This window comes from Rhinatrema bivittatum, chromosome 16, assembly GCF_901001135.1.
Source record: "Rhinatrema bivittatum chromosome 16, aRhiBiv1.1, whole genome shotgun sequence".
Classification (NCBI taxonomy): Eukaryota; Metazoa; Chordata; class Amphibia; order Gymnophiona; family Rhinatrematidae; genus Rhinatrema; species Rhinatrema bivittatum.
Genome location: NC_042630.1, coordinates 73,638,735 through 73,665,181, shown reverse-complemented (window position 1 = coordinate 73,665,181; position 26,447 = coordinate 73,638,735). Strand labels below are relative to the sequence as shown.

The following is a 26,447-nucleotide window of genomic DNA, read 5'->3' as shown; positions in this document are numbered from 1 at the left end:
CAGCAACAACAGCCTGGAACAACCTGATTAGAAAGTTAGTGGATAACATAAACCCCCAAAAAAACATAATCGCAAAAGAATCAAAACAAAAAAACCCACGGTACACCAAACACATTAAGGAACTGAAACAAAAACTTAGGAAAATAGAGCAAATCTGGCAAAACCACAAATCGGTTGACTACCTGACACAATATTGAAAACAACTAGCCTTCTACAAAAAAACAATTCTCGAAGCCAAAAAAGCATACTTTAGCACAAAGATAGAAAAACACATGAATAACCCCAGAACCCTATTCAAAATAGTTGGTAATCTTACCAAAGACAACGCAAACTCACCGGAGAATGTACCCGAAAACAGATGCAATGAAATAGCTAGATTCTTCAATGATAAAATTGAGATCCTGAGAAACAAAATACCTAAGACACCCAAACAAGAGATTAAAATGTGTAAGAGTGACGTGACGCCATGGTCCGAATTTGATGAAATAACCGACAACCAGGTTGAGAACATGATCAAGAAACTAAATCCCACCCCACACCAAATAGATTCATTACCCATAGTGGAAATTAAAAAGCTTACTGAAATCACCGCTCCAACTTTTGCAAAACTTATAAACTACTCCCTAGAAGAAGGATACGTGCCAGACACAATGAAAGGAGCAATCATCAAACCAATAATAAAAAAGAAAAACATGGACCCCCCAAATACTAGCAAACTTACCTCTAATGGCCAAATTAATCGAAAAAACAGTACAAACACAGCTATCCGAGCACTTAGATAATAACAATATCCTTTACCAGTCTCAGCACGGCTTCCGTAAGCACTATAGTACTGAAACACTCCTACTTGCTCTAACAGATAATATACTAAGAGGGTTCGATAACGGAAAACAATATATTCTGATATTACTAGATTTATCAGCAGCATTTGACACAGTGAATCACATAATACTAATCAAAAGGCTTGAAGAAATAGGTCTACAAGACAAAACAATCAAATGGTTCAGATCATATCTAAATAACAGAACTTTTCAAGTTCAAATTAAAAACATGCTATCCAACAAGATTACCTTGAAAACAGGAGTCCCACAAGGGTCAGCACTATCCGCTATGCTGTTTAACATATATCTTCTGCCACTATGCTATCTCCTCGCTGGACTTAGAATCACACACTACATCTACGCTGACGACATCCAGTTAATCCTACCAATTGATGAAACTATTGAAAAAACAATAGGCCTAGCCATGATGTATATGGACATAATAAAACAACTACTAAACCAAATGGAGCTAATAATCAACATTGATAAAACCGAATTTATACACTTAGAAAGGAAAAGCATGAATATTACACAAACTCCAATATTTCTCAATAACAACCAACAAATTGACTTAGCAAAGAAAGTTTGCAATCTCTGAGTAATAATTGACAATGAACTAAACCTCAAACAACACATATCATTAAAGGTTAAGGAAGGATATGCTAAACTCATGATACTCAGAAAACTTAAACCATTATTATCCTTACTAAACTTTCGTACTGTACTTCAATCTCTGATATTCGCCAGCACAGACTATTGTAATGCCTTGCTACTAGGCCTACCCAACACTACAGTAAGACCTCTACAGATTTTACAAAATGCTGCAGCTAGAATTTTCACTGGAAAAAACAAGAGAGATCACATAACAGTTACACTCGCCACCCTACATTGGCTTCCCATAGAACAAAGAATACAGTTCAAAGCACTGTGCTTAATACACAAACTTATCCACGATGATAAAGCAGAATGGCTGAACACGGCACTTAGAGTACATGTCCCACACAGAAATTTAAGGTCAGCAAACAGAGCACTCCTTCCCATTCCTTCTGTGAAAACTGCAAGGCTTACCCAAGTGAGGGAGCGAGCATTGTCTCTAGCTCGTCCCATATTATGGAACTCCATGTCCCTTGACCTTAGACTCCAGAGCAATCAAACTTTTCAAAACACAACTCAAAACCTGGCTTTTCATACAAGCCTTCAAGAAAGAAAATTGATGCAGGCAATTAAACAAGGACATGCGGCATAAAGCACCGAATGCCTAATTTAATGCTCCTTACTGAATTAGTTCAACCTATTTTTTTTTTAACTGTAGTCAACCATCAGGACATATTGCTATGAAACACTCAATCCCCCAAATAAATGCCTTTGGATATAAAACTCTTGTTACTGAAAACTAATGGCACCACCCATGTAATGTACGACCCATATTTTTTTATATAGGTGCCCTATTGTAAACCATTATGATGGTGAATAACTTAATGACGGTATATAAAAACTCTTAAATAATAAATAAATAAATGGCAGGGAAATGGACTGATTCAAGTGAAAACTCAAGATCACTTTTGGCAAAAAGGAAGGAACAGTACGCGGGTGAATCACCCCTAGAGTCACTTGAAGGAACGGCTCCCAGCAAGACCTGCCACTCGGATATTCTACACGCAGAACAAATCGCCACAAGAAATACTTTTTTCAGTTTCAGCAACCTCAAGGAAAGGTTACATATCGGTCAAAATAGGGGGTACGCTAAGAAATCCAAAACCAGATTAAAACTCCACAAGGGCACCAGTAACCGCAGGAAGGATGAAGATGTTTCACTCCTTTCAAGAAACGGGCCACATCTGGATGAGCGGACAAGGGACCACCATTCAACTGACCCCTACAACAGGCAAAAGCTGCTACCTGTACCTTTAAGGAATTAAAGGACAACTCTTTATTCAATCCATCCTGCAAAAATTCCAAAATGAGTGGGATCTTAACTGAAAGAGGAAGCACCCATCGATGTTCATACCAAGCATCACTCACCAAATCCGCACATAAGCTAAAGAAGTGGAGAACTTTCTTGCCCGTAGCAAGGTGGCAATCACCGCAGCAGAATATCCATACTTCAGCAAGTGAGCCCTCTCAAGGGCCATACCGTAAGACAAAATCAAGTCGGATCTTCATGAAGAACAGGCCCCTGCCGTAACAGATCTCTGGGCGCGGAAACCTGAGGAGAGAGTCTACCAGGTATGGTCTCCTGGGCCAATCTGGTGCCACCACATAATTGCTATTCCTGAGGGAATAATGAGCAGAAGATTTTGCTGGTGAAGCTAAAGAGGATCAGTGAGTACTGGAACTTAGAAGTCTGGGGAAAGGTGAAAGTGTGGGGTATATCAATCTTTAGTGAGTGTGTCATGCTTAAAAGCTAGGACAGATAAGTGATTTCTTCTAGTATGTGTGTCTGTTTGGCTTTGAATTAAATCAAACAGCAGGCTAGGAATAATAAGGGATTTCTTTTGTTTGTTTGGACCTTGAATTAAAACAAAAAACAGGCTAGGAACTAAACAGGGATTTCTTTAGTGTGTTTGTGAGCTGGTGTAAATTAGGTTTCTTTTTTGTAAGCATTAGAACAGTGAGTTTACAAAGGTTACTTAGTCTGAAAAGGCAAGAACTTTGGTTTCTGGGCAATTAGTCACTAGTTTTAGGTGTCCCATCCTTCTCAGGCTCTTTTTCTGTTAAATATATACCCTTCCCCCCAATCAAAAGGAAAAACTTCAAAATAGGAGTCAATTAGTGAATTTGAATATCATACAATTAACCCTCATTTTAGTGATTCACTAATTTTACTTTTGTTACTTGTCATTCACAAATTGTGTCACCTAGCATGAATTTAAAAACTTTAAGAGATACCAAATAATTTAAAATCCCTTCAACTGAGACACATACCTACTCCATAATCAGCTTTTAAAATTTAAGCAACTTAATAAAACTAGAATGCAAACAGAAGTCCAGCAGTGAGTTGGGGGCTATCCAGTCTTTTGCACCAAGAACTACAGGTATGACTACTTGTTGGTGAAGTGTTGCATGTGTGCTCCAGGTGCAAAGAGCTCCTGGCTCTCAGAGAATGAGTCCAATCTCTGGAGACCAGAGCTGCATCCCTGGAGGAGCTGAAGCAGACAGAGATATATATAGAGAAGAGTTTCAGGGACAAAGTATAGTGATCCCAACTTCAATCAAGCAGCACTTCTGCTGCTTTGGAGGAGCAAGGTCACTTAACAGAAGGTAATCACCTTGGTGTAGCAGGAAGTGATTCTGTAGCTAGGACCTGCCCTCCAGGTGATGCCTTATCCTTTCACATCAAGGATGTGTCTCCAAGGCCATATGCCCAGGAGAGAAGAGTTAAGATAGCCATTATAGTGGGTGATTAAATCACTAGAAATATAGATAGCTGGGAGGCTGCTGGATGTGAGGATTGCTTGGTAACTTGCCTGCCAGGTATGAAGGTAGCGGACCTCACACACTACCTAGATAAGATTTTAGAGAGTGCTGGAAAAGAGCCAACTGTCATTTTACATGTGGGAACCAATGAAATAGGAAGGTGCAAGAGGGAGGTTCTGAAGGCTAAATTACTGAAAACAGAACCCAGTTGCATTCTCAGAAATGTTCCCTGTTCCACGAGCAAGACTCCAGAGGCAGGCTGAATTCCAGAATTTCAATGTCTGGATGAGACAATAATGCAGGTTTAAGATTTGTTAGGTACTAGGGAACCCGGCTGCTGGACCTAATCTTTAAAAGGTAGATAGAGCGGCTTTTAAACAATATGATGATGGGAAGTTGAAGGTCACTCAGAAGCACATGGTTCGGAATGATGTATCTTTAAAGGATATGAACAAAAAACAAGGAAGTTAGGGCATCCTGATACAGAGGTTGCAATAAATGATTAAGTAACCTAGGATTTAAGTAAAGATCAGAAAGAGCAAAATGATCCCAAATTACCTATATCAACCCTTGTTTGTTAATACATACTTTGAAATATCTATTTGCAAATGCCAGAAGTCTGAAAAAAGCAAGTTTGCTTACAGTAAACTGTGTTTCCGTAGATAACAGGATGAATTAGCCATGCTGTCATGGGATCTGTCAATCAGGTTCGGGAGGCGGAGTTTTACCAAGCAGAGATTCGATTTTTGCTCTCTGCGGCTGCGCGGGTGTTCCCGCGCAGGAAAGTAACAGATTCTCCTCAGTCTGTGATTAAGCTGTAGTGTAGTCGAAGAGACAGCGACTGCTAGGGAGGAGGGAGGGTCAGCATGGCTAATTCATCCTGCTATCTACGGAAACACCGTTTACGGTAAGCAAACTTGCTTTTTCCCGTTGATAGCAGGGCTAAATTAGCCATGCTGTCATGGGAGTCCCAAGCTCCCGATCACCTTATTTGTGATATGTATAGTTGTACGTGATCTTTAGTAGTGTGGCAGTCACCGTGGACAGGAGGATAGAGAGTGCAGGATTGCTTGCCCTATCTTCGCATCCATGGCTGTTTGTTGATCAAGGCAGTAGTGTGATGTGAAGGTGTGGAGCGATGACCATGTAGCTGCCTTACAAATGTCCATAGGCTGCACATTTTTAAGGTGTGCCAAGGAGGCCGCCACTGCTCTGACTTGGTAAGCCTTGGGAGTGTAGTTGTAATTGTTGTTTATCGTAGCAGAATTGTATGCACTGTGCTATCCAGCTGGAAATGGTGCGTTTAGCCACTGGAAGTCCAGGTGCTTTTGGGTCAAAAGAGACAAATAGTTGAGAAGCCCGAGAATCCAATTTTGTTCGTTCTTTGTAGTATGCTAATGCTATTTTACAATTCAGCGTATGTAGTAATTTCTCCCTATCATTGGAGTGAGGTTTAGGAAAAAAGATGGGTAGTTCAATCATTTGATTGAGATGGAATTGAGAAACAACTTTTGGCAGGAAGGATGGATGAGTCCTGAGAACCACTTTTTGATGATAACAGAAACATAGAAATGAAGGCAGAAGATGACCAAAGGGCCCATCTAGTCTGCCCAGCAAGTTTCACACTTTTTTTTTTCTCATAATTCTCTGTTTCTCTTGGCTCTTAGTAACCTTTTGGTTCTATTTCCCTTCCACCCCCACCATTAATGTAGAGAGCAGTGTTGGAACTGCATCTAAGTGAAATATCTAGCTTAATTAGTTAGGGGTAGTAACTGCCGCAATAAGCAAGCTACACCCATGCTTATTTGTTTACCCAGACTATGTAATTCAGTCCTTGTTGGTTGTTGTCTGTATATAGATCCACTTTTCTTCATAAAGCTGCAAATATGGAGTATAGTGGACTAAGGCTTGTAATTCACTGACTCGTCGAACTGATGTTACTGCTACCAGGAATACCACCTTCCATGTTAGGTATTTAATGTGTGCGGAATCCATGGGTTCAAACGGGGAAAGCATGAGCTGTTCAAGGACTATGTTGAGGTTCCATGGAACCGGAGGTTTAGAAATCGGAGGACGAAGGTGAGTTAATCCCTTGATGAAACGAGAGAGTAATGGGTGATCAGAGATAGAGATATTATTTACCGGTCTATGATATGCCGCTATGGCACTAAGATGAACTCTAATGGAGGATGTTGCCAGTCCAGCTGTGTACAGTATATGAAGATAATCCACAAGTATCTGAGGTGAACAATCTAATGGTGGTATGTCCTTGGAAATGCATCAGGTAGAGTAGTGCTTCCATTTATAGCTATAATTTTTCCTCGTTGAGAGTTTCCTCGATTCTAGCAAAATGAATTGTGTCGAAGCGGAAACTCCCTGTTCTGTTAAAAGGAGCTTCTCAATCTCCATGCTGTCAAATGGAGAGATGAGTGTAGCGGGTGCAGGACTGTCCCTTGATCCTGGACCAGAATATCTGGACGATTCGGTAGTCGAATTGGGTCCGTGATGGATAGTCGGAGAAGGAAACTGTACCATGGTTGTCTGGGCCAGGCCGGGGCTACAAGTATCAGTTGAGCTCCGTCTGCTGTGCACTTTTGAATTGTTCTTGTTATGAGTGGTATGGGAGGAAAGACATACAGAAGGCCTGTTGTCCACGGGATGAGGAAGGCGTCCTGAGTGATTCTGAGCGGCTGGGTCGTATCAAGCAGAATTTAGGAACTTGAGTGTTGCTTTCCGTTACAAAGAGATCTATTGAAGGTGTTCCCCATTGTATGAAGATGTTTTGGGCTACAGTTGAATTGAGTGCCCACTCGTGAGGATGAAAGATTCGACTGAGCCTGTCCGCTCTTGTGTTTGCCACTCCCGGAAGGTAGGTCACTTGCAAATGTATGCAATGTTGATGAGCGTGTTCGAAGATTATCAGTGTCTCCTTGCATAGGAACCATGAACCGGACCCTCCTTGTTTATTGATGTAAAACATCGCCACTTGATTGTCTGTGTAGATCATGACCCTGCGTTCCTTCAGGTGGTCTTGAAACACTTGTAGTGCATTGCGAATCACTCTGAGTTCCAATAAATTTATCTGTAGGGTCTGCGCGGAGATTGTCCATAACCCTTGCGTTTCGTAAATCTCAAGAGGTGCTCCCCATCCCTTGCGAGACGCATCTGTGGTTAAGACAGCGTTGTGAGGAGGGGGGCTGAATAATGCTCCTTTGGAAAGGGTAGAGTGAAGGAGCCACCATGTTATGTCCTTTTTCATTTCGGCTGTCAGCATTAATTTGTGTGTCAATGGTTGTGAGTGTTGTTTTCATTGACGTTTTAAGCCCCATTGCAGGCGTCTCATGTGTAGCCTGGTTTGGGAACCGTGAAAATAGCTGCTGCCATGTGGCCTAGGACTACTAAAACTTGTCTCGCCGAAAGCCTCTGAGTGTGGTTCAACAACTGGAGGAGTTGACGTAGTTGTGATATCCTGTCGTTTGGTAGGAATGCCCGGTTGCGAGTGGTGTCTAGGCATGCTCCTATGAATTGTAGCTTCTGAGTTGGCTGTAGATGTGATTTCTGAAAATTGATCACCAGCCCCAATTCCTGCAAGAACTCTATCACCCGTCGGAGGTGGTAGATCAAGATGTCCGGAGTCGAGGCTACTATCAACCAATCGTCCAGATATGGAAAGATGGTCATACCCTGTTGTCTGAGATGGGCCGCCACCACCACAACCATGCATTTGGTGAAAACCATGGGTGCAGCCGATAGTCCAAAGGGAAGAAACTTGTATTGGTAGTGTTGATCCAATAAAACAAATCGGAAGGCGGTCCCAAGTAGCCAAGGCAAAAACAACAATGAGACAACCTTATGCCGTGGAAAGATTTATTATTTGTATTACAGAGCCCGACTCCGGCCGAGTTTCGCCAATTAAGGCTGCATCAGGGGCTAAAATTAAAAAGCATTTTTTTATTTATTTAGAACAATAGTAAAGAAAGACCATATCTATACAATTCTCTTAAAAAATTATTTAAAAAACTCACATGATTTCTGATGTCAAATAGAACTACATAGGTAGATTATTTTGTCAAATTTCAATCTAAAATCAAGAGTTATAAAGAATTGTAATAAAAAATCTTGCACAATTTATCAGAACTCAATTATACCAGATATTGAATATACACTATTCCAAAGCTTATTAATTAAACTATAGTCGAGTTAACAAAGTATCATTATAGAATGAAATTATATCCAGATGCCATAACTCCAAAAATTATTTTACTATATTGATACTTAGTTTCAAAAAACAAAGTTCCTTTCTCTATAAAAATTTTTATACATATATATAAATATATATATCTGTCAGAAATCACTTAAATCTTCATGGCAATATTAACTAGATTGATATACATTTCATAAAGAACAGCGAGACACTTCAAAAATTTACCTTAATCCTGCATATAATTATCTCCACTTCGCGATCTGTCAACGTGTCACTCTCAAATTTGTATTGAACAAGGCAAAGAATAGATCGATGTGTCTAAAATCTAAAACAATATATCAGAGTAATCTAATTACTAAAAAAACTTCCATGACACGGTGGCACTATTCGCCCATTGAATAAACGGTTAATTGAACATAGAAGTTCAATAAACAGAAGAATTGAGGGTAAACCAATGGTTGAACATTCCATTACAGCTAATCATAAATTTGAAGACTACACCTTTTGTGTACTATGCAAACCAAAATTGAATTGGAGAGGAGGCGATTTAGATAGAGTATTGTTACGTATAGAACAAAAACTTATATTTAAATTCAACACTATGGAACCATTTGGTCTTAATCAAGAAATAGACTACTCAGTATTTCTATAAGTGGAAATTTTTAATATGGTTTTCTTTGTTCAGGATGTAATTTATTAACAACTCTAGAAAGATGTGACTGGAAGAATTTCTCTGTGCATATACCCCTCCTTCATTTTATAAAAAAAAAATTTTCTAATATTTTTAATATATTTATTTGTCAGATAGTCTTTATGGCAATATTTCTATAAAAAATATTTTGTTAAAAAAAAATTTTTAAAGAATTTTTTTAAAGAAAGGGTTTTTAATAATCTATAGTTGGCTTTCACATTATTTATGATCTATTTTTAGCAGGTGTAAGCATATTTTAGAAAGTATTGGTATGAAGTAGTGTTTAGAGGAAACAGCGAGCAATCCTAATACACAATAATATATAAAGTGAAGAGAAAAAAATTTTGTAAATTAAATAATGCCCCATCCCACCCTAAGAGTAGCAGAGAGAGGTGTCCTTACTTAATATAAACTGGTGCTATGTAGTTTGTTCAAAATTCACTATTAAAGATCCCAATGTCTAGTTAGACTGTTCATTGACAATAAAGCTGTGTTGAAATGACGAAGGTCTGACGTCAGACTCTTTTTCGCGCGGTTTTTTGAAAAAGAAATATATATAAACAGAGCCAAGAACAGAGACGGGTTTTTAGCGATACGAGGACTTGTCCCGATGCTTTAGAGATAATACAGAATGTGAGTACAAAGTCAGTATATTAAAATGCAGGATTAATACATAGAGATTACAAACTAAGAATCCTTTCTGTTTCTATGGAAGGAGTTTTGAGCTGTTCCTGTTTAAGGATAAGAGATTTTTTAGCACTATAATCGACTGAGTTTGATGTAGACATTGGGTATACAGTGCCACCGTGTCATGGAAGTTTTTTAGTAATTAGATGACTCTGATATATTGTTTTAGATTTTAGACGCATCGATCTATTCTTTGCCTTGTTCAATACAAATTTGAGAGTGACACGTTGACAGACCGCGAAGTGGAGATAATTATATGCAGGATTAAGGTAAATTTTTGAAGTGTCTCGCTGTTCTTTATGAAATGTATATCAATCTAGTAGGATCGATTTCAACGATACCATCTTGAATTTCTCTTTGGTCAGAAATGTGTTCAACTCTCGAAGATCCAGTATGGGACGAAGACCCCCCGATTTCTTGGGTATGAGGAAGTATGGGGAATAGAACCCTACATTTTGGGTTTTCGGGGGGGGGGGATTAGTCGAATGGCTTTTTGTTTGTGAACCAAAGTAATTTCTTCCCCAAGTTATAACTGAGACCTTTGAATCTTTAGATTGGAAAGGTGAAGTAATGTGGGTTTTGTGGTAAATTGAAGCTGGTAACTGTGTTGTACGATCCCCAAAACCCATTGCTCGGATGTTATCCTCTCCCAGGCTGCTAGGCAAGAGTTGGGGAGGTACCCGTAATGGAGAAGGTTTTCATGGGTAATGATTCAGATGGACTGAATCAAATCACGGTGAAACTAGAAGATGTGGTAGGCCTGATTGACAAACTGAAGAGTAGCAAATCACCTGGACCGGATGGTATACACCCCAGAGTTCTGAAAGAACTAAAAAATGAAATTTCAGACCTATTAGTAAAAATTTGTAACCTATCATTAAAATCATCCATTGTACCTGAAGACTGGAGGATAGCAAATGTAACCCCAATATTTAAAAAGGGCTCCAGGGGCGATCCGGGAAACTACAGACCGGTTAGCCTGATTTCAGTGCAAGGAAAAATAGTGGAAAGTGTTCTAAATATCAAAATCACAGAACATATAGAAAGACATGGTTTAATGGAACAAAGTCAGCATGGCTTTACCCAAGGCAAGTCCTGCCTCATAAATCTTCACTTTTTTGAAGGAGTTAATAAACATGTGGATAAAGGTGAACCGGTAGATGTAGTATACTTTTTCAGAAGGCATTTGGCAAAGTTCCTCATGAGAGGCTTCTAGGAAAAGTAAAAAGTCATGGGATAGGTGGCGATGTCCTTTCGTGGATTGCAAACTGGCTAAAGACAGGAAACAGAGAGTAGGATTAAATGGACAATTTTCTCAGTGGAAGGGAGTGGACAGTGGAGTGCCTCAGGGATCTGTATTGGGACCCTTACTTTTCAATATATTTATAAATGATCTGGAAAGAAATACAATGAGTGAGGTAATCAAATTTGCAGATGACACAAAATTGTTCAGAGTAGTTAAATCACAAGCAGATTGTGATAAATTGCAGGAAGACCTTGTGAGACTGGAAAATTGGGCATTCAAATGGCAGATGAAATTTTAAGTGGATAAGTGCAAGGTGATGCATATACGGAAAAATAACCCATGCTATAATTACACAATGTTGGGTTCCATATTAGGTGCTACAACCCAAGAAAGAGATCTAGGCGTCATAGTGGATAACACATTGAAATCGTCAGTTCAGTGTGCTGTGGCAGTCAAAAAAGCAAACAGAATGCTGGGAATTATTAGAAAGTGAATGGTGAATAAACGGAAAATGTCATAATGCCTCTGTATCGCTCCATGGTGAGACCGCACCTTGAATACTGTGTACAATTCTGGTCACCGCATCTAAAAAAAAGATATAATTACGATGGAGAACGTACAGAGAAGGGCTACCAAAATGATAAGGGGAATGGAACAGCTCCCCTATGAGGAAAGACTAAAGAGGTTAGGACTTTTCAGCTTGGAGAAGAGACGGCTGAGGGGGGATATGATAGAGATGTTTAAAATTATGAGAGGTCTAGAACGGGTAGATGTGAATCGGTTATTTACTCTTTCGGATACTAGAAAGACTAGGGGGCACTCCATGAAGTTAGCATGGGGCACATTTAAAACTAATCGGAGAAAGTTCTTTTTTACTCAACGCACAATTAAACTCTGGAAGTTGTTGCCAGAGGATGTGGTTAGTGCAGTTAGTATAGCTGTGTTTAAAAAAGGATTGGATAAGTTCTTGGAGGAGAAATCCATTACCTGCTATTACGTTCACTTAGAGAATAGCCACTGCCATTAGCAATGGTAACATGGAATAGGCTTAGTTTTTGGGTACTTGCCAGGTTCTTATGGCCTGGATTGGCCACTGTTGGAAACAGGATGCTGGGCTTGATGGACCCTTGGTCTGACCCAGTATGGCATTTTATGTTCTTATGTACTTATTCTGCCAGGTGGTATTAGTTGCTGTGGTGGTGGCTGTGTTATTAAAAAGATGGCGTTGACTTTACTGTGGCTGCCGGTTGCTGGGTTGGTTGCCTCTGGTTACGTGGCTTACCCCTACGTTGAAGCGGGGTATGCTGTTGCGGACGTTGGTAAGACAGATATGTCTGTGTACGGAAAGACTGGTAAGACCTATAGGGTCTACGGGCATAGGATTGTCGGTGATTAGATCCGAAATAACGGCGTGTGGTCGAGTAGTGAGGTTGTGATGTTAAGGATCGAACTGCTAGAGCCCTGTCCTTTAATTTGCCCACTGTTTCCTGAAATCGGTCTCTGAACAGGTTGTCTCCTGTACACGGGAGGTTAGCCAGCTTTCCGTGCAAGTCTTCCCTTATGGTACTGGATCGTAGCCATGCCATCCTGCGGGCTGCAATGGCTGTTGCAGACGCCCTGGAAGATGTTTCAAATCCCTCATAAACTGACCTCAGAAGGTGTCGAAAACACTCCTCCATGTCATGGAGAGGCGGCAGTATCTGGTCTGCTGTCGAGGAAAGCATACCCTTTGTGGCTTGAAGGCACTCGTATAGGTATTGTACCATATAGAATTGATGGTGCATAATGCGGGCGTTCAACATTGCGTTGTGCTACATCTTTCTACCAAATTCGTCTAGACATCGGTTGTCTTTGCTCAGTGGATATGAGGTATGCATTTTTTATTTTTTGCATCGTTGCATCACAGACTCGACCACAATTGAAGCATGTGGTAATTGTGGCATAGAGTAAGGCAATGTTTTCCGCATACGACATTTGATGTCAGTTTTCCTTGAAACTGCGGTGAGAGAGTAAGGTGTTTCCCAGGATTTTTGTAAAACACTATGTAGCACCTCTTGTGGCGAAAGAGATGTGGGTTCTCCTGGGGCATCAAATATTTTGAGGAGGCCTAAGGTCTCTGTTCTAGGATCAGTCTTCCTTTTGGACCTCTAGATGTAAGATCGTACCCAATTTTTCTAAAACATTTGGGTACGTAAGGTCTTCTGGAGGGGAATATGGTTCCTGCGGCTGTTCTTGCGGGTCTGACGGGAATCCAGTAGATGATGAAGGGGATGTTTGTGGAGACATGGAATCTATGGGCGTATCTTGCTTTGGAATTGGTGAAGTTGGTCGACCTGGTACTGGTGATGGAGGTTCAATTGATGGTTTCCTGGAAATATGAACACTAGGTTCCGGGGAACTTGCAGATGGTTCATTAGACATCTTGAAAGAAGATTCCAGGTTTTCATAAAACCCTGCTAAATATTGAGATAATTGTCAAAATGCCTCTTTCGTTTGAGGAGGCACTGCCGAACAACCTGTTTGTTTTGGTAAGTGACTTGCTCTAGGTTCCAACAGGGTTGGTTGAGGTAGAGTACGTGGAACATCATGTGTTTTCCCCGTATTGTCCTCTGCAGTCCTGGCAGAGTTGTTTGAGGACGTAGATGCATTAGAGGAAGTAACTTGTATAACTTCTCTATGTGAGGAGGTGTAAGCACCTTGAGCATGGGAAGAAATGGAAGTAGAGGGGCTTACGTCCCACACTCTACCCTGTTTTGCAACCTTTTTATGGTGTGAATGATGGGAATGTTTATGGTGATGGCCCGACGCCGATCCTGCGTGGACCTTATGTCCCAATGGTGATTGTCTATGTTTTGACCGAAATCCTGTTGAAGTGGATCTTGAGGATAGTGAAGTACCCGAGCGGTTTGGCGTTGAATCGTGAGAGGTGGAACGAGATAACTCTGGGGATTCATGCCGTCTCTTTAATTCATGTTGTCTTGAGTGTTTGGACTTATGTAATACCTTTTGTGCCAAATACCCCGATTTTTGCTTCGGAGGATTTATTATTTTCGCTCCTTCCTTTGGCTCCTCAACACCGTCGGGTGTTCTTGTCCAGCATGCACAGACGTCTTCGGCGCCGATGTTTCCAGCGCTGACGTTTCCGGCTCCGTATTCGTTGGCGACTGCGCCACTGGCGCCATTCCCTGCGCCTTGTGCAGGTGATAATACGGCACCCTCTTTCAGAGCAAGGCCAATCGATCCCGATCCCTCGGATCAGATCCCTGATCCAATGGCCCTGAACGTTGTGGCAAGTCCTTACCTCCAGACCTGGAGGGGCGAGGATCCTACGACGCTGCTCTTTTTTGTGAGGGAACCGGTGTCGTCGAGGGCCCAGATGAAAAATGAGCCTCCGATGGCTCCAATAAACTGATGAGTTTCCTCATTTTGTAGGCCCATTGTTTTTGGGCCATTGGGGACATTCGAGCACAAAATTCACAATCTTTTTGATTGTGATCAGCCCCGAGGCATCGGTAACATCGGTCATGGCCATCCGTCACCGACATTACCTTGCCGCATCTACAAGGCTTAAAGCCGGATTTCTTTGACATCTTTGTGAAAAACAAAAATGCTGAAGAGAAGTCAGCTCCACGTGCGATCCCGCGTGCGGAAAGGACAGACTGAGGAGAATCTGTTACTTTCCTGCGCGGGAACACACGCGCAGCCGCAGAGAGCAAAAATCGAATCTCTGCTTGGTAAAGCTCCGCCTCCCGGACCTGATTGACAGATCCCATGACAGCATGGCTAATTCAGCCCTGCTATCAACGGGAAAATAAGATGAGAAAATTAGAATATATAGCACTAAATAAAAAGGTAGATATAATTGGCATCTCTGAGACTTGGTGGAAGGAGGACAATCAACAGTTATAAAGGGAGAGATCATCACCTATGTAGTTTACCAAAATAAGCATAGGAATGTTGAGATTTTGTGTTTAACTTGTCAGTTGGTGACTCAAGTCTGTGCAAGTGGATACTTTTTCTGCAGATATAAAATCTACTATACAGACTTTTAGAATTCTCTAAATGAATTGTTACACCAGAAAATTGTTAGATCTTTATAGAGGTTTCGCAGTAAATTGTTCCTCTTGGTAACAAGTCAAGCACATTCTTGGCAAGATTGGCCCAAGGTTCCAAACCTCAACATTATATCAATGCTTTGAAAAATAATCATGGAGTAGTTCAATTATCCAGAAGGTAACTTTGCTACATCCAATTTTTTATGGGGGTTTATTATTAGTAGGCTCATCTAAATTTAGAATGCTCCTGTCTATGGGTTTTAGGGACTTTCTGTTGCAGTTTTGATAGCTCATTTGTATTTTGAAATTTTGGATTCAGGAAGAACCACCTCCTATTTTGCTTTGGCTTCAGTCTATGTCCAACTAGATGCGAAAGGACAGAGTAGATCTTTTAGATACACATCGGGCTGTTGTTAAAAGACTATGTTGAAGTTTGGCAGACTTTTCATGATCTTTTATAAATGTAAGTCAAGGATCACTTGAAGATCCTATGGTAAATTCTTCTTGCTGGGTTTAGATTTATCGAAGCCATAACATGTGTAGGTCAGAATGTGGATGAATGGTTGTCATATGTTTTAGCTCCTGCTAGGGCATGGTTTTTGTATTGTGCGTGTTAAATACTTATTTATTTATTTATTTGCAGTTTTTATATACCGACATTTGTTTAGTAACCTCACATCGGTTCACAGATAACAGAAACATTGCAGCTGTGCGAACTAGAACAAACATATGCAACAGTGCTTTACAATAAATATTTACAATAAACTTTACAATAAACTTATTAATGAAAATATGTTTTACAATAAACATTTACAATAATCAATAAACATTACAATAAACTTGTTAATGAAAATATGCAACAGTGCTTTACAATAAACTTATTTAACCGGGGGGGGGGGAGGAGGGGTAACAGTGGAAACAATGGAAGGGAAAAATCACATAGCGGTACATAGTAAATTCTCGTTGAACTTATGTCTGTAAATAAATAGAATGAGTTTTATAAAACACAATTGGAAAAGAGAGAAGCTGGGCCTAAGAGAAAGAAATAGGATAGAAGTCTTATGTCCAATTGAAATACAATAGATATGAGTAGTTGCCAATAAGATGATAGGTGTGGTGAGAGAGAACGGGGATGTACACTTAAGTAAGTTAGTGGGCAAGGCTGTAGGAGTAAGAGAGAAAGGAGAGCATAAAGTTAAGTATAAGCCTGTAGGAAAAGCCATGTTTTCAGTTTTTGCTTAAATTTTATTGGGCATGTTTCTTGCCGTAGCTCCGGTGTCATTTTGTTCCAGCAGCTCGGCCATGGTTATCGCACGCTTCCTAGTCGACTCAAGAGTGGTGGTTTTAAGTGTGGGGGTGTGTAAGGTGGCTACATGTTGTGTTCTAGGGGTTCTGGAGTGTTTGTGGAAGTAAAGATCATTATTGAACCATGTCATGTTTTCATTGTGTATGGTCTTGTGTATTAGAGATAAGGTTTTGAACATGATTCTCTGCGCAATGGGGAGCCAGTGCAGATCTCTGAGTATGGGAGTAATATGTTCTGATTTTTTGGTGTTGGTGAGTATGTGTGCTGCAGCATTTTGAAGCATTTGTAGTGGTAGGACGGTAGTTTTGGATAGGCCTAGAAGAAGGGCATTACAATAATCAACTTTCGAGAAAATAAGGGATTGCAGAACAGTACGTAAATCATGTTGGTAGAGTAATGGTCTTAATTTTTTTTTTTTAGAGTGTGTAAATAAAACATGCATAATATAGAAACATAAAAAACTGACTAACATAGAAAGCAAAGAAAATCAGTAACACTTAAAACTATCAAATACTTTGTAACTTATGTTCTTATGTACCCTCCCTGAACCTTGGAAGGTGCAGGATATAAATTCTTATTAAATAATAAATAAATCTTTATAAACAAACAAATTAAAAAAATTAAAGGTAGCAGCGACATCTAGGTGTGTTACTAGTTGGGAGACACAGCTAAGGCTAATTACAGAGTTGTTGCAGAAAATCAGCTTATCTCCTATGCCTTAGAAACAGAGAGAGGAAAACCAGGAGGGGAGCCAAGAAAGAAAGCTCACTCAGACCCAGAAGGTGTCAGGACAAAAAGCTACGAATGTGAAGTGAACACTGTTGCATGGAATAAAACTTTCTACTTTTTACTGCAAGTGACTGGCTCTGGGTAATGTGCTCCAGAATATATTTATTTATTTAACATTTTTTTATACCGGGATTCATGTAAAATTTTACATATCATCTCGGTTTACATTGTAACTGAAAACAGGCATGTGAGAATGCAATTACATAGAACAGGGCATAAAACTTGGATCAGAATACATAGGGAAAAAACTTGGAGCATAATAAAGGGGAAAACGCATATTTTTATTATTAGGCGTATATATTTAATATGAGAGACATAAAACTTTGGGGTAAGCTGATGTAGAGAAGGGTTACTAAATTGTAAGGGTAGCATGATTGGAAAGTCTTAATTTAGGGTGATGGATAGTGTGATGGTGTTGAGGTATGAGGTATATAAGAACATAACGAGTTACCATTCTGAGTCAGACCAAGGTCCATCGAGCTCAGCAATTTGTCTTTGATAGTGGTCAGTTTAGGTCATAAATACACATTAGATCCCCAATAGTTGATTGATTTCTTGTATCTTGTATCTGCGTATGTCGTGTAATGCTATAGAAATGTTAAGTAGTAGTATCTCATTCCCAGAGATAAGAGCTGACTTTCCCAAAGTTCTGCATACTAGTGAGCTAGACTGCTCACTAGTATGTGCAGTCTAGCACACCTTATTACATAGCCCTCAATGTGAAGGAGGACAACTTACAAAAAGGAAGGTAAACAATTGTCCTCTCTCTGATAGCAGACTGAAGCAACCAACTACACAGATGAGACTCCATGCTATTCAAATAAAGGGCCTATTCAAATAAAGGACAGAAAAGAAGGCATACCACATCAATAGGAGAGTACAAGAAAAATATTTTGGTGAAAGGAATTTCTCATGTCTTTTCATGTTTTTCTATGTTTTTAACAAAGCAAAATTGCTCACCTGTAACAGGTGTTCTCTGTGGACAGCAGGTCAAAACAGCCACACGAATGGGTGACATTTGGCACTGCCGACATGAAAAGGGCTCTCTCCAGAGCTCAGAGACTTTAGGTCCCACACAGCTACCACTGCTTGAGTCTCCTCAGTCCCTTATCTAAGCTTCAAATCAAGAGGATAAAGGTGGGTTTGTATAGCTGGTTTGTTCCACTATCCATGGAGAATACTTGTCACACGTAAGCAACTTTGCTTTCTCTGCAGATAAGCAGGATGAATCTAACCACACAAGTGGGGACTCACAAGCTGAGGGTTGTAATGAAATATTTAATTTTTGCTATTCACATTTCACCCATCCTCAGAAAACTACATTGGTTACCAGTAAATTTTAGATTCCTCTACAAATCAATCACCATAATACACAAATCTATCCATCATCAACTCCATCTTGACATTGAAATCCCCTTCAAATTACACTCTTCCAACAGACCAATTAGAGAGATTCACAAAGGCACATTGAATTTCCCCCCCACCAAAGCCTCACGCCTTTCCTCTACAAAAGACAGAGCTTTTTCAATAGCAGGACCAGCTATATGGAACAACATTCCTTCAGGTCTCCGATTAGAACCTTGCCTAACCACTTTCAGAAAAAAACTCAAGACGTGGCTATTTCATCAAGCATTCGATGACCCCCCAGACAATCTCTAATCATATTTTAGTTCTCATGGACGTAGAGGATAGAGGTCCACTATCCTTTTTGAACGATGAACAATCACAGATTAAAGCATATTATGCTCTAACTTAAATTCCTTTTGTATTATGTTATAATTCCTTCTGCCTTCCTTTCTTCCAGCTTTAAGCTTCCCAAGTTTTTACTCCTTGTTAAATGTAACTTTGCCTTATTCTTCTCTTGTTAATTACTATTTTATTTATTGCCTCAGTTATACCCTTGTTCTATGTAAACCGATCCGATATGGTTATTACTATGAAGGTCGGTATAAAAAAAATGTTAAATAAAATAATAAATAAATAATACAGAGGAATAACAGCCCAGTGAAAAAGTGGAAGGAGGAAGAGTTAAAGCTTTTAGTTAAATAGGTTCCTAAAACTGCTTGCTCAAAACTACTATCCCTGAAAGATTCTTCTTCAAGACTGTAGAGAAGACCAAATGGCTGCCTTACAGATTTCTTGAATATAGGCAGACTGGAGGTATTCTACTAAAGTTGATGTTGCTCTCACCTGATGGTCTTTAACCTTAGCAGTAGGATGATTTACAATAGTAGCGTAGCAATAAGAAATGCAGTCAGTTTGCTTTTTTAATAGTTTGTTTTATTTGGCAGGATCATGAGAGGAAAAGCTGTGTATATTTACTAAAAGGCTTGGCCCCTTTTTTTTTTTTTTTATAATATATGCTCTTTCAAAGTTTATACAAGAAAAATCTTGAAAAAAAAAAAATAAATAAGGCACATGTGTGTACTACACAGAAAAATAGAAATGATGGCAGAAAAGGGCCAAATGATCCACCCAGTCTGCCCAGCAAGCTTATGCCAGTATCTGCTGAACTTAGCAGGTTACCCCCATGCTTATACCTGACCGGAAAAGTCAGGGCCCTCAGAAGCTGTTTGAATCCAATTTTCCTTAAATGCTGCCATGAAAGCAGAGAGCAATGTTGGAGTTGCATCACAAGTATCAGGCTAAGCGATTATGGGTAGTAAGCTCCGCATCAGTTAGTTACCCCCCATGTTTATTTGTTCCCCAAACCGTAAACATCGAGGCTCTCGTTGGTTGCTGTCTGAATCCAATTCCCCTTTCTCACTGCCGTTGAAGTAGAAAGCGATTGTTGCGTGAGTGGGGGTATGGTCGCTTGCTCTAGAGAGATGTAAGCCCTTGGACCATGACACAGCTCAGGGAGGAGCCTCAAGACACACACACCTTGAGGAGGTGAGAGTGGACAAGCATGGGCAGGAGCTGGAACAAGGCTGGACCAGGATCGAGTCGCAGAACATCGAGAACTGGAACAAGGTAGGCCCAGACCTCCATTGGACCTGCACGCACAGGTGAGACCCAGCAACACAATGCTGGTCTCAAGAGTAGCCCTCTGGCCACTCGGTAGCCCTTAAGGACCTGCCACTTGGGAATGACGAGTGTGTGAGGCCAGACGGAGGCTGAGGACAGGAACATGAGACATGGAACTAAGGAACTTGGAAGACTCAGAAGAGGATTCAGGCACTAGTACAGGGTGAGTACTGCATCGCAGCACGCCCTACACAGCCACCCATGGCTGGTCGCAGACCACACAGGAAGCGAAGCAGACTCCTGATGAGACAATTAAGACTAGGAACTGGAAACATGATGAAGATTCAGGAGATGCCTGCACCGAGGTATGCCCTACACAGCCGCCCGTGGCTGGTCACGGACCAGGCTCTGGCTTGAGTCTAGGGCATGGACGGAAGCAGGAACAAGAAACTCTTAAGACTGGGAACAGGATTCAATGATTTAGGAACAGACCTTGGCATTAAAAGCAAGGAACTTCCAGAGACTTGAGCTGCAGACATGAAGACAGGCCTTGTGCCATGAAGCGCCCTACACAGCCTCCCATGGGCTGGTCACAGACCACGACAGAGGCAAGCCAGGAAAGGTGGATGAACAGGAAACCTGGAAGCAGGACGAAGAGCCAGAGACGGGAACATCAAGACCCGGACTGGAACATCAGGAACATAGAACATCAGGGACACGGAAGAGATGACGAAGGAGCTCCAACGAAGAATAAGACCAGGAACATTCACAGGAGACCAGGAACATCAAACACGAAGACCATCAAGACAGGCTGAAACCACGGAGAACCTTGCATGGTGAAGGAAGCACAGACTGTGAGGATCCATGTGAAGGCGCCGAGGAAGAGGAGGAGAGCCCTTTTATAGGGCTAGACATGATCAGGAGTGATGACATCCATTGGGGCCACGGGGCTTTTCCCGCCACTGGCCCTTTAAATAAAGTGATGAGGCGTGCACCTTTGAAGGGCCCAGGACAGGCAGGAGCGGAGAAGCAACGTCGGCGGCATTCCTGCCATGAGGTGAAGCACAGCAACAGCGGCACTTTTTTTTAAATTTCTCCTACTTTTGTTTACTTTTCTAATATATTGATTCGTGCCTTCGTAATTGCTCCTTTTAGCTTGGCCCATTGTTGATCCACCTCTCTCATTTTCTCCCAGTCTTCTAGTTCTACCTCCAGATACATCCCCATTTAGACAAAGCCCATATTTTTAAATTCAAAATTCGGATCTTCACGCGACTTCTCTATATCCTATTTGCAATATCAAACATACCGTTTGATGTTCACTGGTGCTGAGGTGGGCACTCACCCAGACATTAGAGACATTATCCTCATGTGAGCACTAAGTTGAGTATAACTCCCTCCCTCGTAGGTTCCATTACTATTTGTTTGAACAGAGCCCCTTGTAGGACATCCACTCTCTCTCTACTTCTGGCAGATTCCGCAGAAGGGATTCTCCAGTCTAATCCATCAAATTAAAGTCTCCAACAAGCAACACTTTTACCTTCTTTCCCATCTTTTGGATGTCTTCAACCAGATCTCTGTCTAGTTCTTCCACTTCAGTCAGAGGCTTGTAAACCACTCCAGTAAAAATGGATGCATCCTCTTTTTTTTTTTTAGAACAGCCCATAATGCTTCTTCTCTACCCCACACTCCTTGCAGTTCAGTTCCTAGGATATTGTTTTTGACAAAAAGCTACTCCTCCTCCTTTCCTTAAGCTATAGCCAGGGATGGCTATATCCAAGTCATATGGCTCCGTAAACCATGTTTCTGTAACAGCAAATATGTCCAGATCTGCTTCCACCATTAGAGCTTGCAGTTCTGGAATTTTATTGCCCAGACTATGAGCATTTGTGCTCATAGCTTTCCAGCTTCTCTCCTTCAGGTTACTGCTCTTCTTGGACTTCGTTTGTGCCTTTATCAGCTGACTTTTGTTATCCCCTTCACCTATTTATTTGAGATTTGGGGGGGGTGATATTACAATTTCCTTCTGCCACCCCCGTCCTCTAGTTTAAATGCCTTATGGCATAGGACTTGGATTTATCACTTAGTATCTTTTTTCCTGCCAGAGACATACAGCCTTTTACTGTTCCATACATGGCCCCCACCCCCAATATATCAAAAACTTTGTTCCTTACACCAAGTTTTGAGTCATGCATTGAAGTTATCTATATGGCTTAGTCTCTCTTTGCCCTTTCTATGAACAAGTAACACTTCTGAAAAGGCAACAGTAACATAGAAACATAGAAACATAGAAATGACGGCAGAAGAAGACCAAACGGCCCATCCAGTCTATGTGACTAATCTGCTTCACCAGAGTCTGGAAATGTCTTTGGTGATCTCTGATCTTGGCCACAACGTCCTTCACTTTATCTCTGAAGAGATTCTTTTCTGTACATTGCGAGTCAGCAAGTCACACCTGTACCGCCAGTTAGAAATCCAAGGCATGAAGCCGTGCAAGTCTACGGGCACAGATTCCTGCTTTAGAGACCCTTGATGCCATTTTCAAAATATCGTAGGTCAGACAGACCCCGTGTTTTCCACACTCCAGATCCTTATGCACCAGTGACTGAAGGGTGTCTTACTGCTGCTAAGGCAGTTGCTTGGCAACCTGCACCTGCTTCAAGATGTCATGTATGTACTGGCCCATTTAAAGCTAGTAGTCCGCTATATGGGCAATGAACATAGCGCCCTGGAACACTTTCCTCCCAAGAGCATCCATCGCTCTCTGATCCTTCCCCGGGAGCACCAAAGAATGGGTCTAAGCACTTAGGGCTTCTTGAGAGTGGATTTGACGACCACCAATTCGTGGGGCAGCTGATGCTTGTTGAATCTGAGAGCCTTTTGGATGAGCTACATTGTGTCCACCTTCCTGTTAATGGGAGGCACTGAGAGAGGGTGTTCCCACATCCTCATCAGTAATTCCACAAGCATCTCGTGCACTGGGCCTGCCATGATCTCCTTGGGAATTTCCACCTACTGGAGGATATCTACCATTTTTGCCTGGTATCCTCTTCAGACTACAGCTGAAATGTATTTATTTATTTAATGCTTTTCTATACTGATGTTCGTTTGCACATCACATCGGTTTACAGAGAACTCAGTAGAAACATAAAAATAAGGTAAGAAATTACATCTCAAAAATATCAAACATCTCAAATTTAAAGGCAGTTAATCTGTAGGTAGTAGAGTAAAACGATAAGGTAAGAAATGAAAGCTAAAATAACTAATGTCAGTTTTACAGTATATAGAACAACTGCTATTGCTGAAATATAAGGCTGCAATAAAAGGACTTTTATAGATAGGCTCGTGCTTGCAAGGTTTGACTGTCAGTGTGGGTAAGCGTTATGGAAAGGCTTGCTTAAAAAAATGGGATGGCCTCCTACCCCTGGAGGAGGAGAGAGAATGAAGTGATTTAAGAAAGCTTGAAGACTGACAGCTTGGATTCAATGACAAGAAGTGCAGTAATCCAAAAAAGCTGTATGTGATGGGAGTGAAATACTAATGTGCATGGACTGGGAGAGGGACCTTGAAGTAATAGTTTCTGGCGAACTGAAGGCAGCAAAGCAAAGCAACAAGGTGATAGCTAAAGCCAGAAAAATGCTGAGCTTGTACAGGTCTTTGGTGAGGCCTCACCTGCAGTACTGTGTGCAATTCTTGAGCCCCAATCTCAAAAAGAATAAGGACAGGATGTAGGCGGTCCAGAGAATGGTGTGAAGTCTATATTGGAAAACTTATGAGGAGAGGCTGAAGAATCTAAATACGTATACCTGGTAGACAGGAAGCGCAGGGGAGATATGATACAACTCTTTAGATACCTGAAAGGCTTTAATGATTCATGAACTTCAAAACCTTTCTCCATTGGACAGGAAACTGTAGAACTAGGGGTCATGATATGAAACTCCAGAAGGGACAACTCAGAACCAACAACAAGAAATACTTCTTCATGGAGAGGGTGGTGGAAGCATGGCATATCATTCCAAAAGAGGTAGTAAGGCTCGAAACAGTAAAATTCAAAGAGATATGGGATAAATACTGTGGATCCTAAAAATTAGAGGTTAGAAATGAAGAAAAGGGTGATTGGCCCTCTATGCAGGTTACCCCCATTACTACCTGTAAACAATAAGCCTGGATGTTTGTGATGCAACTGCAACATTGCTTGCTGCTTCGACAACAGGGTTAAAAAGGGAATTGGATTCAGAAGACAGCTAACACTGGGTCTTGACTTTTACAGTCCAGGGTACTGATATGCAGACATTAAGGAAAAAGCTCAGGATTACTTCTTTAGCCAAGACCAAAAGCAAAGCACATTCAAGCAGCATTCTCTGAATTATCAAGAAGGCTGCTCACCCCATAAAAATGTTGCCAGCAGAAGGAGAAATTACTACTTACCTGATAATTTCCTTTCCGCTAAGGAAGGCAGGTCAATCCACAAGTGGGTTATGCATTTCTCCCAGCAGATGGCGACGGAGTAAAAGTTGAAGTCACAGCATAAAACTCCGCCCCGACATCAGCCCGCCAATATTCTCTGGAAAAGCTAAAGTATGGACAAACTGGTTACACAAGAACATGATTATTAATAGTGAACAAGTCATGTTTGCACCCAATTGGGAACATAGTGCTCAGCCAAAAGCATTAATATGCACTAATCTCAGGGCTGGTTATGTCACTTACCAATCCTTCAACAAATGAACAGAACAACAATCTGCATCATCCGCAAGAAGGGACAAATGAAAAGCAAGTAGGTAGTTGAGGGCAGGTTGTGGACTGACCTGCCTTCCTGAGAGGAAAGGAAATCATCAGGTAAGTAGTAATTTCTCTTTCCTCTGCACTCAGGCAGGTCAATCCACACAAGGAAGATATACCAAAGCTACTCCTGAACAGGGCAGGAAGCTGTCCGTGGTGCAGACAACACCACATGCACGAAAGCTGCACCCTTCGAAGCCCGAACTTCCAAGTGACAATGCTTGGGAAGGTGCTGCCCAGGAAATCTTAGCAGGAGAAAATAACCAACTCTCCACACATGATACCACTGAAGATCTAGCAGAACATGCTTTAAGTTATTTAGAGAAAGAAATCTTGGCATCTGAGCTATAGCTGCCTGCTCTGTCAGATCCCTTTATCTCCACCATGAAGCGCAAACAAATCGATCCCACTACCTGAAAGAGCCAAAAAACTGCAAGTATCCGATGCCGCTTGACATCAAACATTCGCAAAAAATGAGACCCACTCATCATTAAGCCCCTCCAAGCATGGGAAGGAGAATAGAGTGAGTCAACTCAAACTCCAGAAACCACTGTCAGCAAGAAGAAAGGCACAGCCTTAAACTGTACTACCCCTGGAGTCACCCACAAGCCAGCTTATGGCAAGAAGATCTCGCAACTCAGAAACCCAACATCGAGACCCAACTATCGAGACCAACCTATTCAAATCGAGACCCAACTATCGAGACCAACCTATTCAAATCAAAACATCTCCAAATTCTCCTCCTATATGCACCTCCTGGTTGCCTACAGCACAACCTTTCCCCCCTGATTGAATCCATCACAACCCACATAAACTTACAAGAACCAGCTATAATACTAGGAGACTTTAACCTCCACATCGACACCCACCCTCCATCCCCCACAAGCGAACTGCTCCTATCCACCATGTCTGCCATCGGATTCACCCAAATCATCAACTCACCCACCCAAAAATCAGGACACACCCTGGACTTAATATTCATAAACAACAAAATATCTGCAACTGAACCACCATCTACAACCCCCACCCCATGGTCTGATCACAGCCTCATCCAAGCCAAGCTTCAACTCCAATCAATCCCACTACAAACAAACAACCGAATCATCGAATTCACCAAACCATGCTCCAGTGAAGACATCACCAAACTGTTACCTGAGGCACTAAAAACAATCAACTTAAATGACGCCAACACAGCCACAAACTCCTGGATATCTATCAACGCAGACATAGCCAATACATTATGCCCCATGATAAAAAAGGAAATAAAACAATCCACAAAGCAAAGAACACCTTGGTACACCCCAGAACTGAAAACCTCAAAGCGAATACTGAGACAGACTGAGAAACAGTGGAGACGAACCCCCACCTCAAACCTGAAAGACAAATACAGAACACTACTACACAACTATACAACTGACCTTAACACAGCAAAGCGTAATTTCCACACATCAAGAATTCACGATTACCAATTTAACCCAAGGA

At 41.2% G+C, this 26,447-nt stretch overlaps 1 protein-coding gene across 1 annotated transcript in view; it reads right to left on the bottom strand.

Annotated features, from left to right (window-relative positions):
- The window catches only part of LOC115078196 (misshapen-like kinase 1), a 1,532,819-nt gene that overhangs the window by 1,090,440 nt on the left and 415,932 nt on the right, over positions 1-26,447 (bottom strand).